The following is an 11847-nucleotide window of genomic DNA, read 5'->3' on the forward strand; positions in this document are numbered from 1 at the left end:
CTGTTAAATGAGATCTCTCTCTCTCTCTCTCTCTCTCTCTCTCTCTCACACACACACACACACACACACACACAGAGAGAGAGAGAGAGAGAGACAGAGAGAGAGACAGAGAGAGAGAAAAAAGATACTTCAAATTCTCTCACAGATGGAAGTTAAAGTAGTCAGGCTGAAAGAATCATGGTTACAAGAGACTAGGAACGTCTCCTATGCCATGGTGGCCTCTCTTGGAGACAGTGATCCAAACCAATGTAAGCAGCATCCCTAAATTTCTTGCATCTTTTTTGTCCCAGTCTTGTAAGTCCTCTTTTGTTACTTTTGTAGTCCCTAGTGTACCCTATTCATTGCGAGCAGAGCCATAGGATGATAACACTGGAAAGCTAGGATCACTGGGAGCTGTCTTAGATTCTTTCTCATCCACCTGAAGACCCTTCCCATCCTAAAGGAGAGTGTCTCTTTGTCTCGATCCTTGTACCCCAGGAATCTAAGCGAGAGGTGCCGAGGAAGGCTCTCATGTTTCCTGGGAAGAGTGGAATATATCATTTGACCATAGACCACCTGAGAGATTACCAGATGTAGGAATTCAGACATGGGGGTCAAGGACTGAATCTTAAAAGATACCCTAATTCTGGAGCTGGGCACTGGGTTACACTGACTATAAGAAGACAAAGTCTATCAACTTATATGCAAGCTGAAGAGAGAGAGAGAGTTCACTTCTAGGTAACACCATGACTCTCGGCAGTCTCCCTGGCACCTTCTGGGCTATTCCAGACAGAAAGGAATTTCCAGCTCAGTTCCAGCTTTATTTCTCTATGTTCTCAAGCCAAAGAATGTAGTATTTTCAACAATAGTGTATAGCAACTGAGAGTACTGGTGATATCCTGTGCTGAATTAGGGCCTCTAGGACCTCGGTCTAGCTCTCTCATGTCACTCTACCAAACCAGTGACACATACCTCTTGTATCTTCCCGTTCAACCACCTTTAATGTCACACTTCTACCTCCTAATCCACAGCTGGCTGCTTGAGTTCTAACCACTGCCTTGGCTTCTAGCTAGAAGGAATTGAGAGGGAGCTGATGGGACGGCATCGTTAAGATAGTCCCCAGGTGCTGCTGTTTATGCCCTTTCTTCTTATGCCTCACTGGCCAGAACGTAGTCATTCAGCCAGATTTTACTTATTTGTTTGTACAATAATGGGGATAAAACCTTCACACATGATAGGAATGAAACTGCATCCCACTGGGCTGCATCCCAAGACCCTTTTTTTGGTAGTTCCTTTGAGAGTCAGAATCTTGCTATTCTAAGTTGCCTAGACTAGCCTTGGATTCATTCTATTGTCCAGATAAGCACTGAACCTACAGGCTTTTGCTCAGCCTTCAGTAGCTAGGATTACAGGAGCAAGGCACCAGGCTTTGGCGTTCAACCTGCTATTGCTTGGTCATGGGCAGAGGCAAGACTTGGGCCCTAGTATTAGAAAAGGGGAGATAAACATTGGTGAGTGACTAAGAGTTTCATGCCCAAGGCCTGCTAGAGTCCTCAGGGTTTCTCAGAGGTACAGCCAGTGGGTCTCTGGGGCACTCGCCTAAGGCATCCTGTGAGCTCTTTCTACACATTTCATCCAAAGTGCACTCCACCGCTGTTCCCTAACCTAAGAGTTCTTTGTAGCTGCTTGCGTCTCCATTCCTTCTCTTTCCATGGGAGTCTTTAGGAGTTGAGACCTTGTCTGCCTGGTCCTTGTTTGACTATTTGTTGAGGAACCGAATGGAGTAGGCAAGCGTGGGCTCTTTGACTCTTCATCGCCGTCAGTAACGATTTCCCACACATGTTCCTGATTAGAAAGCTCTTTTTAAATGTGCACATGCCAATGGCCTAAGCTGAGATCATCCTAGAGGCATCTGCAAACCCTTTACTCAAAGCTTGCCCCAAAACTCAAGGTCGGTTTAACAAGCTGCTTCTACACAACCAACCAACCTGGTTCAGAAGGAATTGGGCCATCTTCTCAGCCACACAGGAAAATGGCAGATGTTCTAAAGAGAGAAATGGACAGGCACAGAAAAGGCAAATGTTTTTACAGCTTTTCGACTCTCCCCTGGGAGCCAGAATTTGCATCTCCACACACCCACAGCCCCAGAGGGAGAGGCACAACACAATCAATCACGGTCAAACCACTGGTCCAGGGGAGTTGTTTTCACCAGACAGCTTTAGAGACCATGGGGAGAGCACAGACAAAGAATGGAGTCTGAAGAAGCTGCAAAAGCAAACCGAGTTTAAGCCGGACAAGGAAGCCCCTGCATGGGGTCCAAGAAAGGCTCTGGCTTCTGCAGGGATAATCAGAGGCTTTGGTCCTTTCCACCATCACTACTAGAAAGGTGACTGTTTCTCTTGCAAACTACTATAGGCAACTTTAAATAAAATACATAAATAAAATTACAAGGAAAACAGAGGAGGAGACGAACAAAATCTCTAGGAAATGGAAATACAAAAGAACAAAAGAAGAAAAGCATGCAGCTCCAGGAGTCCTCAGATTCACAAGTTTCACCTTCCCACTGGCAACTCCTTTTCAAAAATGAAGCCTTGTGCTGATAAAGGTTCTGGGGGAGGGTGAGTTGTGCAGCCCGCTGCACATACTGCTGCACAACGCAAGCCTGTGCAATTTTCTGGAAGGCAAGTTTGGCGATGTGTGTACGAAAATCTCAAAAAAAAAAAATATGCAGAGTATGTTCGAGACAAACTATAATTCTGCCCCTGGTCACTGACAACATACATTCATCTGCTCCTCCCCTCTGCTCGCTTGTGCCACGTTGTTTGCCATTGCATATCTGTGGACGAAGAGAGCAAATGCATTTTCTACCCCCGAGGAGTTTTGTGTTTAATGGGAAAACAGGAAAGAAATAAACAAGTAAGCTAATCACAGCGCAGAAGAGTGTTGGGTTAGTGCGGGGCAGTGACAGGTGATTATAATGTCCTTCTCTGAGAAGGGATGTCAGCCAGGGTGAGAGGTGGTGACAGCTTTGTGGAAAGAGGAGCCCATGGATAAGGAAAACTGGACGTGTAAATGTCAATCTAGGACAGGTATCCAGGGCAAAGGTCACAGGCAGCTCAGCAGTCGAGAGGAAATCACAATGGCTGGGGAGGAAGCAGTGGTGGGGAAGGAAAGCACAGAGGCTGGTTGGACCTTGTGCTGGACGCCATGGTGAGCCGCTGAAGATTCTTGCTGGGAGAGAAGCAGACGCACAGTTGTGCCTTGGGAAATTCAACCGTGTTTTATATAAAAAAAAAAAAAAAAAAAAAAAAAACAGAGGCAAAGAATAGCCTGGAAGGTGGGAGGTGTCACAAAAAGGTCATTGCCACCCATGGCAGAGGATCATTGAGCCTTGGCGAGAAGAGGCATTCATTCCAAGGTGGGATGAGGGTGATTTGTTTGGTCACAGGGCTAGGCCCTGAGAGCTGCTAGAGACGTTACCACCATCTTCAGCCTCGAGGCTAGGACAGAAATGGAGTGGACAACATCAAGACACAGCAGAATGGGAAGGCCTGAGGGAAGATCAGAAACCAGACTTGCACAAGGGAGTCAACACTTGACCTTCTCACACGGAAGATTTTATGCTCCTGTCTCTCACACAGGAAAAAAAAAATTCTATCCATGGTCAAAAAAAGAATAAAAGAGAAACAACTTTTGCTTTCTTTCCCACCCCCAATTCCTTCTGGTTATGATTCCAGTTAATACATTGTATCAAGGTTTCCCTCAGGAGCTTTTTTTTTTCTGGTAAATTTCCACTCAGAGAGCACCCGTCTCTCTGCCTCTCCTTTTCCCATGGCTGCATTCGGGTCATACCTTTCTCTCGCTGAGCCCCCTCATGGCTCCCACGTCACTCGACATTGTCTCCACAGGGTCGCCGAGCCTGAGCATCGTCAGCGGCTCTTTCCAACATTAGTTCCATTTTTAAAGGAAATGTTCTGGCGTTAAAGGATGCTGGTGAGACTAAGGCCGAGGGGGGAAGCGCTCCTTGTGGAGGTGGCCCCACGGGACCTCCCTTCTTCTCAGGCGCTGTAAGGAGCCATGCGATGCGGCTGCCAGACCTAATTGCCTGTGTTTCTCCTCACATAAAATGCAGTGGTTAATGCAATGTTCATTTCTCTGGAAGTCTTGTGTGGGCTGAGGAGGCAGCTGTAACGTGTGCAAGCCTGCTGTGGAGAATAGCAATGAGGACCCGAGTCCTATGGCGGCTGTTAGGCATGGGTCAGGGAACAAGCGTGCCACAGGTCAGTGATGGTGGCTGCAGTAGCCCAGCCTCACACAGGTGTGGCACAGAGAAAGGGGATCCCCTGAAATGCAAGGACATTGCCGTGGGCCACTTTGGGTGATGAATTTTTTTTTTTCCTCAAATAAGAAAATTGTTCTGAATGAGGCAGCTCCTTTCCCCAGTTCTGAAGCTATTTGGTCTTATTGAAATGGGCGGTGCTGGGGCTGCATAATAAATCAGTTTAGGAAAATACAATTTCCTGCTGTGCCTTGGTGACACATACCTTTAATCCCAACACTCTGGAGGCAGAGGCAGGCCAATCTCTTGAGTTTGAGGTCAGCCTGGTCTATAGAGTGAGTTCCAGAATACCCAAGGCCACACAAAGAAACCCTGTCTCAGACTGGAGAGATAGCTCAGTAGTTGAGAGCACGGACTGCTTTTCCAGAGGTCCTGAGTTTAATTCCCAGCAACTACATGGTGGCTTACAACCATCTGTAATGATAATCCAATGCCCTCTTCTGGTGTATCTGAAGGCAGCAACAGTGTACTCATACAGAGAAAATAAATAAATCTAAACAAACAAACAAACACCCCAAACCCTGTCTCAAAAAAAAAAAAGAAAGAAAGAAAGAAAGAAAGAAAGAGAAGAGAAGAAAAAAATAAGATTTCCTAAAAATATGAGCTCCTAAACAAGGTTCTTCTCAAGTTGTCGGAGTAGGTGGGAGAAAGACCACCCCCCCCATTTGCTTTCCTCATGGTTCTGAATCTTGCACTCATACAGATGAAGTAAAAGAAAGTGGGATGTTTGCAGCATACAGAGAGGTGGATGTTTATACTGAGATGCCTTTCTTAACACAGATTCAGGAACTTGTGTTAAGCCCATTAAATTCCATATACCCCATGTAGGCCTGGAAACAACCAAGGATACCTGTTTAAAGGAAAGAAAGCTTCTTTTTCCAACTGCTGAGAGGGTTTCAAGGAGCCTTAATAGGAACTCACACACACACAAACACACACACAAATACACACAGACAGAGACAGACAGAGACAGAGACAGACAGAGACAGACAGAGACAGAGCTGCAGCTCTGTCTCCTCACCCAATACCCTATCAGGCCTGACCAGGGGACAGCTTCTCTAGAACTCCACAGAGGAAATGGAACCAGGTGTTCTTCCAGGAGAGTGCCCTAAACCAGCAGGAACAGCTAGCTTTTCTTGCTGCTTTGTTTTTAATTAGGAAACATTTCAACCACAGAGAAATGCATAGGGAAATGATAAGACTGTCTATGAAAATTAATCATTTGCTTCCTCAAAAAATGTTTGCTTTAGCTCTCCCCTCTGCTCAAATGACTGAAAACTAGGTGAAACCAGCCCTTCCAGTTCTTTCCCTGCCTCCTGCCCTGAAAGGGCTTGGTTCACGTGTGTCCCAGACTTCATCCTATCTACAAACGTGTCAGTCCATAAGCTATACAGACCACTGTGTTGTATAATTTTCAAAACTCATTTACATAATGCTCATTCTACATGAATTCTCCTAAGACTAATTTTTTTCACTCAAAATTATATTTTGGAACAAACACCACCCTAATGGTCTTGACTAAAGAGATTTCTCATTATAAAGACGTCAATCCCACCTAACTTAATTTACAGGTTGAATACAACTCCAACGTTTAAAATACTACCAGATTTTCTTCCCTAGAGCTAGGCAGAGTTGATTATGAAGTTCACTTGAAAGAAAAAAATGAAATAAAAAGCAAATCTAGTCAAGGGATCCCAGAAAGAGCCATCTGGGGGCCAGCACCACCAGACATTAACACATACTGCAGAGCCTGTAATTAGGAGTTTGGTATTGGCAAAGGAATAAACAGATAGGCCAGGGGGACTGAAAGAAAATCCAGAAATAGACCCAGCTGCATCTGAAAAGTTATTGCATGAGAAATACGGCTTCACCAATCTGGGTGCAGAGATTTTAAAACAAGTAAGTGGTGTCGAGATAATTGGATAGCCATATGGAAAGAGTCAACCCTGAGCTCACAGCTCAGAGTAAAATCCAAACCAGCTCAGACATTTAATCAGAAAAGCTGAAACCATATAGATACTAGAGAAAAACCTGGATTGAAAGCTTATACACCCTGCGTATAGAAAAATTCTTCTTAACCAGAAACAATAAGGGGAAAGGCTTTTATGTATCGGAATACATAAAAATAAAAACATTTCTGCAAGGCAAAATCACTCCAGGCAAAGCACAAAGACAAACCATACTTGGGCAGAGATCTTGGGGGATCCCCAAAACACCATCTGTTTCTAGACAGAGGTCCTATCTATGTGGGGCCTTTGAAGCCCAGATTCCTATGTAAGAATCTCATTCCAGATCTGAAGCCATATTGGGAAATTATTTCAACTCTCTATATCTCAGAGTTCTTATCTACAGTAAAAAACCCACCAATATTTAGCTTTTGTATTCCAGGAAAAAAATTGAGTTTCTCTGCCTAGAATACTTAGAACACACAGTCTAGAATAATCTAGCACTTCAGTTGAAAGTAAGCTTTTTTTCTCAAGATAGGTTGAGATTCGAGATCCTTCTGCCTCCCCTCAGGGTGCTGGGTTGGCTTACCACATCTCGGGTTCTCCTACTTCTTGAGATTCACAGCTTTCTAAAAAAATCAAACCAAGGCAGCAAGCTGGCTGCTCAGAAGCCTTTACTGCAAGTAGGAAGCCCACCCTTCTCTGGTGAAGAAGCACATCTGTTTTTGTTCTCCATTCCTCCTCCTTTCGACTGACTGGAAACAAACTCCTGATTCAATTGTTATTGTCACGAAAACGATCCTCAGCGACTCTTGGAAAACATACTCTTAGTGTTGTCTGTTTTGTTCTCTCTCTTTTTAAATTCTCCATTTTGCCACACATCAATTTAGCTAAGCTTCTTTTTAACGCGTCTTTGGATCTGTATGTGAGTGTATGTCATGTGTATACATGCCTGCCCCTGGAGGCTGGTGGTACTGAATCCCCTGAAGCTGAAGCTACAGGCAGTTTTGAGGCACCCGACATGGATGTTGGGAACTGAGTGCAGGTCCTCTAGAGCAAGTGTTTTTAACCACTGAGCCCTCTCTCTAACCCCTTTTTAGTTTTTTCTTAATAGAATATCTTTTATTTTTTTTGACAAATTCATACATGTAAACAAAGTATGCTTAAAATTTTTTATTTTACTGTTTTTATTTAATATGGTGTGTGTGTGTGTGTGTGTGTGTGTGTGTGTGTGTGTGTGTGTGTGTGTGTGTTCCTGTGCATGTAGCCATTCTATAATACTTCTGTGGAGGTCAGAGGACAACTTTCTGGAGTCAGTTTTCTCCTCCCACCACATACGCCTGAGGGTGGACCTGGGGCTGTCTGGCTTGGCCAGGAGGACCTTTACTTGCTGAGCCATCTCACTGCTCCTAAACAGTGTAGCTTATTATAGTTTTGTTCGTTTTAATAACAAATCAGGATTTGGTTTTATTGATAATCTTCCTAATTTTCCTTATTTTTTATTTCATAAATTCTACTCTTAACATTTTTCTCCTACTCTTGAAATTGTTTTATTTTGTTATCCTTTTATCTTTTTGGGTTGGTTCTGATGTTTTTCTCGTTGGTTGGTTGGTTGTCTTTAAGATATAGTGTTGCTATGTATCCCAGGCTGTCCTCAAACTCAAGATCTTACCTCAGTCTTGGGGTTATAAACATGAATCAGTACACCTGGGTTCCCTCCTGTATTAGACTCTATACCAGATAGCTTCTATCTTTTCTAGCCTTTGCATTTAGGGCTAGACAGCTCTCTGGTCCACTGTTTAAGCTGCATCCTACACATGTTGAAGGATTATAGCAGACATAACTAGAACTTACTGATGCCCAGTGCCCTCCTACCAAGAAGAACATTGCCTTTCTTCATTTCTATCAAGCCTGGCTCCATGAAAATGTGAGTTGAGTGATAAATGGTATTCTGAGGTGATTTTAGACTCCTATAGTTCTCCCTACCAGATGCAGGGATTGGGAACTTTGCAGATAAGGGTGGTGCAACAGACTTGCTCTCTAAGTAAAGATGTCCTGAATGTCTTCCTGATGGTGATGGACATGTAACAGAATGAGAAGACAGATAGGGTAGTGGCACATGCCTATGATCCAGGCACTACTTGTGAGGCTTAGACAGGAAGGTCATGAGTTAGAGAGCAGCCCAGACCACATGGCCAGACCTTCATTCAAAAAAGGAGGAAGAAGAGGAGGAGGAGGAAGAGGAGAAGGAGGAGGAAGAAGAAGAGGAAGAAGAGGAGGAGGAAAAGGTAGAGAGGAAAGGGGAAGGGGAGGAGAAGGAAGAAGAGGACAAGGGAGAAAACAAACCTTTAGTGCATTGGTAAACCACTAAACTTGGAGGCTGTTTGTTTTATCAGAATGTCCTAGTTCACTCTGGTTGACACATATTGTGTTGTTATTATTGGATGTGGTAGTTTAAGTATGTTTGGCCCATGGGAAGTGGCACTATTAAGAGGTGTGGCCTTGTTGGAGGAAGATGTCACTGTGTAGGCAGGCTTTGAGGTCTCCTAGTGCTCAAGCTCTGTGCAGTGCAGAAGACAGCCCCCTCCTGGCTGCCTGCAGATCATGATGTGGAACTCTCAGCTCCTTCTCCAGCACCATGTCTGCCTGCATGCTGCCATGCTTCCCACCATGATAATGGACTGAGCCTCTGAAACTGTAAGTCAACCCTAATTACATGTTTGCCTCTACAAGAGTTGCCTTGGTCATGGTATCTCTTCACAGCAATGAAATCTTAACTAAGACACTGGGCTTAAGTACTTTCTAATTTATTTTTGAAGGTATGAATCTAGTAGTATTTTTCTCTCCAGTTAATTGCAAGCTTGAAATGGAGGTGTTCTCTAGTCATCGGATCTTGTCATTTGATCAACCTGATTCACTCTGTGGATACTTCTTTTCATTGTTATTACTTTTTCATTCTCTTGGTTGGTCCATGGCTGAAAGAAGCATGTCATGCTCTTCTGTGGGTTTATCTGTTTTCCTTTGTACTCTCAAGGAAGGCTTACCGTCTGCCATGTACTCCTCTGACTTCCAGTCTAAGGTCTCTACGGAAGGACAGGCATAGAGGACCAGTGGCTCAATTCTGCCTTTTCCAGCTTTAGGCTCTTTGGCATGTTTTAGGCAAGCTAAAATCCTTCTCTTGTGTGTGTGTGTGTGTGTGTGGTATTGTTTATTTTGTTTCTCTGTTTTTTTCAAGACAGGGTTTTTTATTTGTTTGTTTTTTGTTTTTTGTTTTGTTTTGTTTTTTTGGGTTTTTTTTGTTTGGTTTTTTTTTTTGGGTTTTTTTTTTTTTTTTTCCCCCGGCTGTCCTAGAACTCACTCTGAAGACCAGGCTGGCTTCAGACTCAGATCTTCCTGCTTCTGCCTCCTGAGTGCTTGGATTGAAGGCCACTGCTCTTGGCTAAGAAGTCTTCCCTTTAAAATGCAGATCTCCCCCATCCCCTGAAATCTTGACAACCCACAATGAGTTTTGGTGACCATTACTTTTGAGTAAAAAATAGAGATCCTAGTCCACTGTGGATGTGATTCACAGAGCGGATGAAAAGACACTCTTTAAATTCAGACTGTGTGGTACCTGCAGGGAGCTAGGAGGATAGATCTATTTGTGACAAGCTGTCTTGTCTAGGCCATTACCAAGATTGGCCATCTTGCTGGGACTTCCTTGGCATGGAGGTATTGTCACGATGCCCCTGTGTGACAGGCCAACACAGAGAATGGGAGGAGGCCAATAAGATTCTTGCCTGGGGACAGGAACAGTCTTTTCTTAGTGCCTGTTGGGCTGGGGATGCTTAGGGCTGAAGGGCTGTTGCCATTGTCTTGAGAAAAACAGTGATTATGACAGCTGATGGGGAAGGAAAGAGAAAGATACAGTTAGGCATGGGCTCATGAAGTAAAGAATATTTCCAAGACGGATTAGAGACAGTTATGCAAGGGGTTTGGAAAGGCTTTGAACACTGTACTGAGAAGGCTAAAAGAAATAGGTGCTGTTAGACATTTTGGCAGAAGGAACTCCCAGTAGAAATAGATCTGGAAGTACTCACAAATGAAATGTGCTCTTGGGACATGTGCAACAAAATGGGATTTTGGACACAAGATTATCAAAAAATAAAGGAACACAACTCTGTACCTCAGTGGACTTGAGAAGGGAGTGGATGAACAGAGAAGGAAAACAGCAGGTGCCAGTCATGTGACACTGTAACAGCCAGGATCACAGCTACCGCCAGCTTTAACATCCTGTGTATTGCTTACTAAGCAGCTTAGTCTTGAAATTGTGTGCCGAGCACATTATTATTCATATTTTATAAATGAGATAGCTGAGGCAGGAAGAATTTAGCATCATTTCCTGCATCCAGCAAGTCAATAGGAGATCAGGATCTGGGATAGAACAACAGTTAGTAATTCCTTGCCGTGTAATCTTGGAACTCTTGCTCCTCTGTACATCTCCATTGGTGAAGGTCAGGGTGAAGTAGTTCTTGCAGACACCAGGTATATAGGAAGCTGTTGATAACTGTTGTAACTGTCATTACTGCTGTTGTCCACATTCATTGTACGAATGCTGAAATAATGGTCCTTGAGGCCACGGTCAGAACTCTAAGGTCAAAAGGTCTGAGGTCCTCCGAGTCAACATCCCCCAGTGAGTGGTGGAATCTAATCCCTTCCTCTTCACCTCAGTCACCAACAGTGAAGTTCAGGGGTCACGGAGTGCCAGCAGTCTCCAAAGATGAACTTGAAAAACTTCTATGTTGACATTGAAGTCCTGGTTTCTCCTCAGCCAGCAGCACACAGCTACTTCTGCCCCTGGAAAGGCAAATTCTTCCATGCCTTTCCTGTTGGCTCTGCACAGGGAATAAAATGTGTACCACTTAAATAGACACAGCCCGGGCTCAGAATTTTGTTGGCTGCCAACTCTCAGCCCCCATCAGAGCTCCCTTCTGTTCAAGCTGATGCAGACTCCGTACTTTAAATAGCAATGATAAATTATTGACTATCATGGTGATTGATTTGCAGACTGTCTGCTGACCACCAAATTGCTCCAATTGTCTCCTGAAAGAAAATTCCAGATGTCATTAGCACACACCCCACACCAGCATCCGTCACCTTAACCATACTGTAATTGCTCTCTGACACTAATTACCTTTTCTAACTTTTAAATGTGGTCTTTTGCTAACGACTGAGACTCAGTGCAAAAAGCCCCATTTTCCCTAAGCATCCCATACTCAATGGACTTTAATGCTCACATAGCAATTATTAACACTGTACCCAGTCCTGACTGATGGCCCTGTGCTGCCTCCCTTTGAACAGAGGCCTCACTATTCCAGGCTCCTTGACATAAACATCGTTTTATCTGAAGCATTCACTGAATATGGAGAAGCACACACTGTGTGGATGAAGTTCTCAGTTGGAATTTTTGGTGACTGGGTTGCCATGTGTAAGCATGGCTTTCACTTACTTGGCTCTCTCTCACACACTGTTGTGTGTCATCCTATGGCATCTTCCTGCAGAATTCCAGGGGAGTTAGGGACTCCTCCATGCTAGGCAAGTATT

This window comes from Arvicanthis niloticus, chromosome 1, assembly GCF_011762505.2.
Source record: "Arvicanthis niloticus isolate mArvNil1 chromosome 1, mArvNil1.pat.X, whole genome shotgun sequence".
Lineage (NCBI taxonomy): Eukaryota > Metazoa > Chordata > Mammalia > Rodentia > Muridae > Arvicanthis > Arvicanthis niloticus.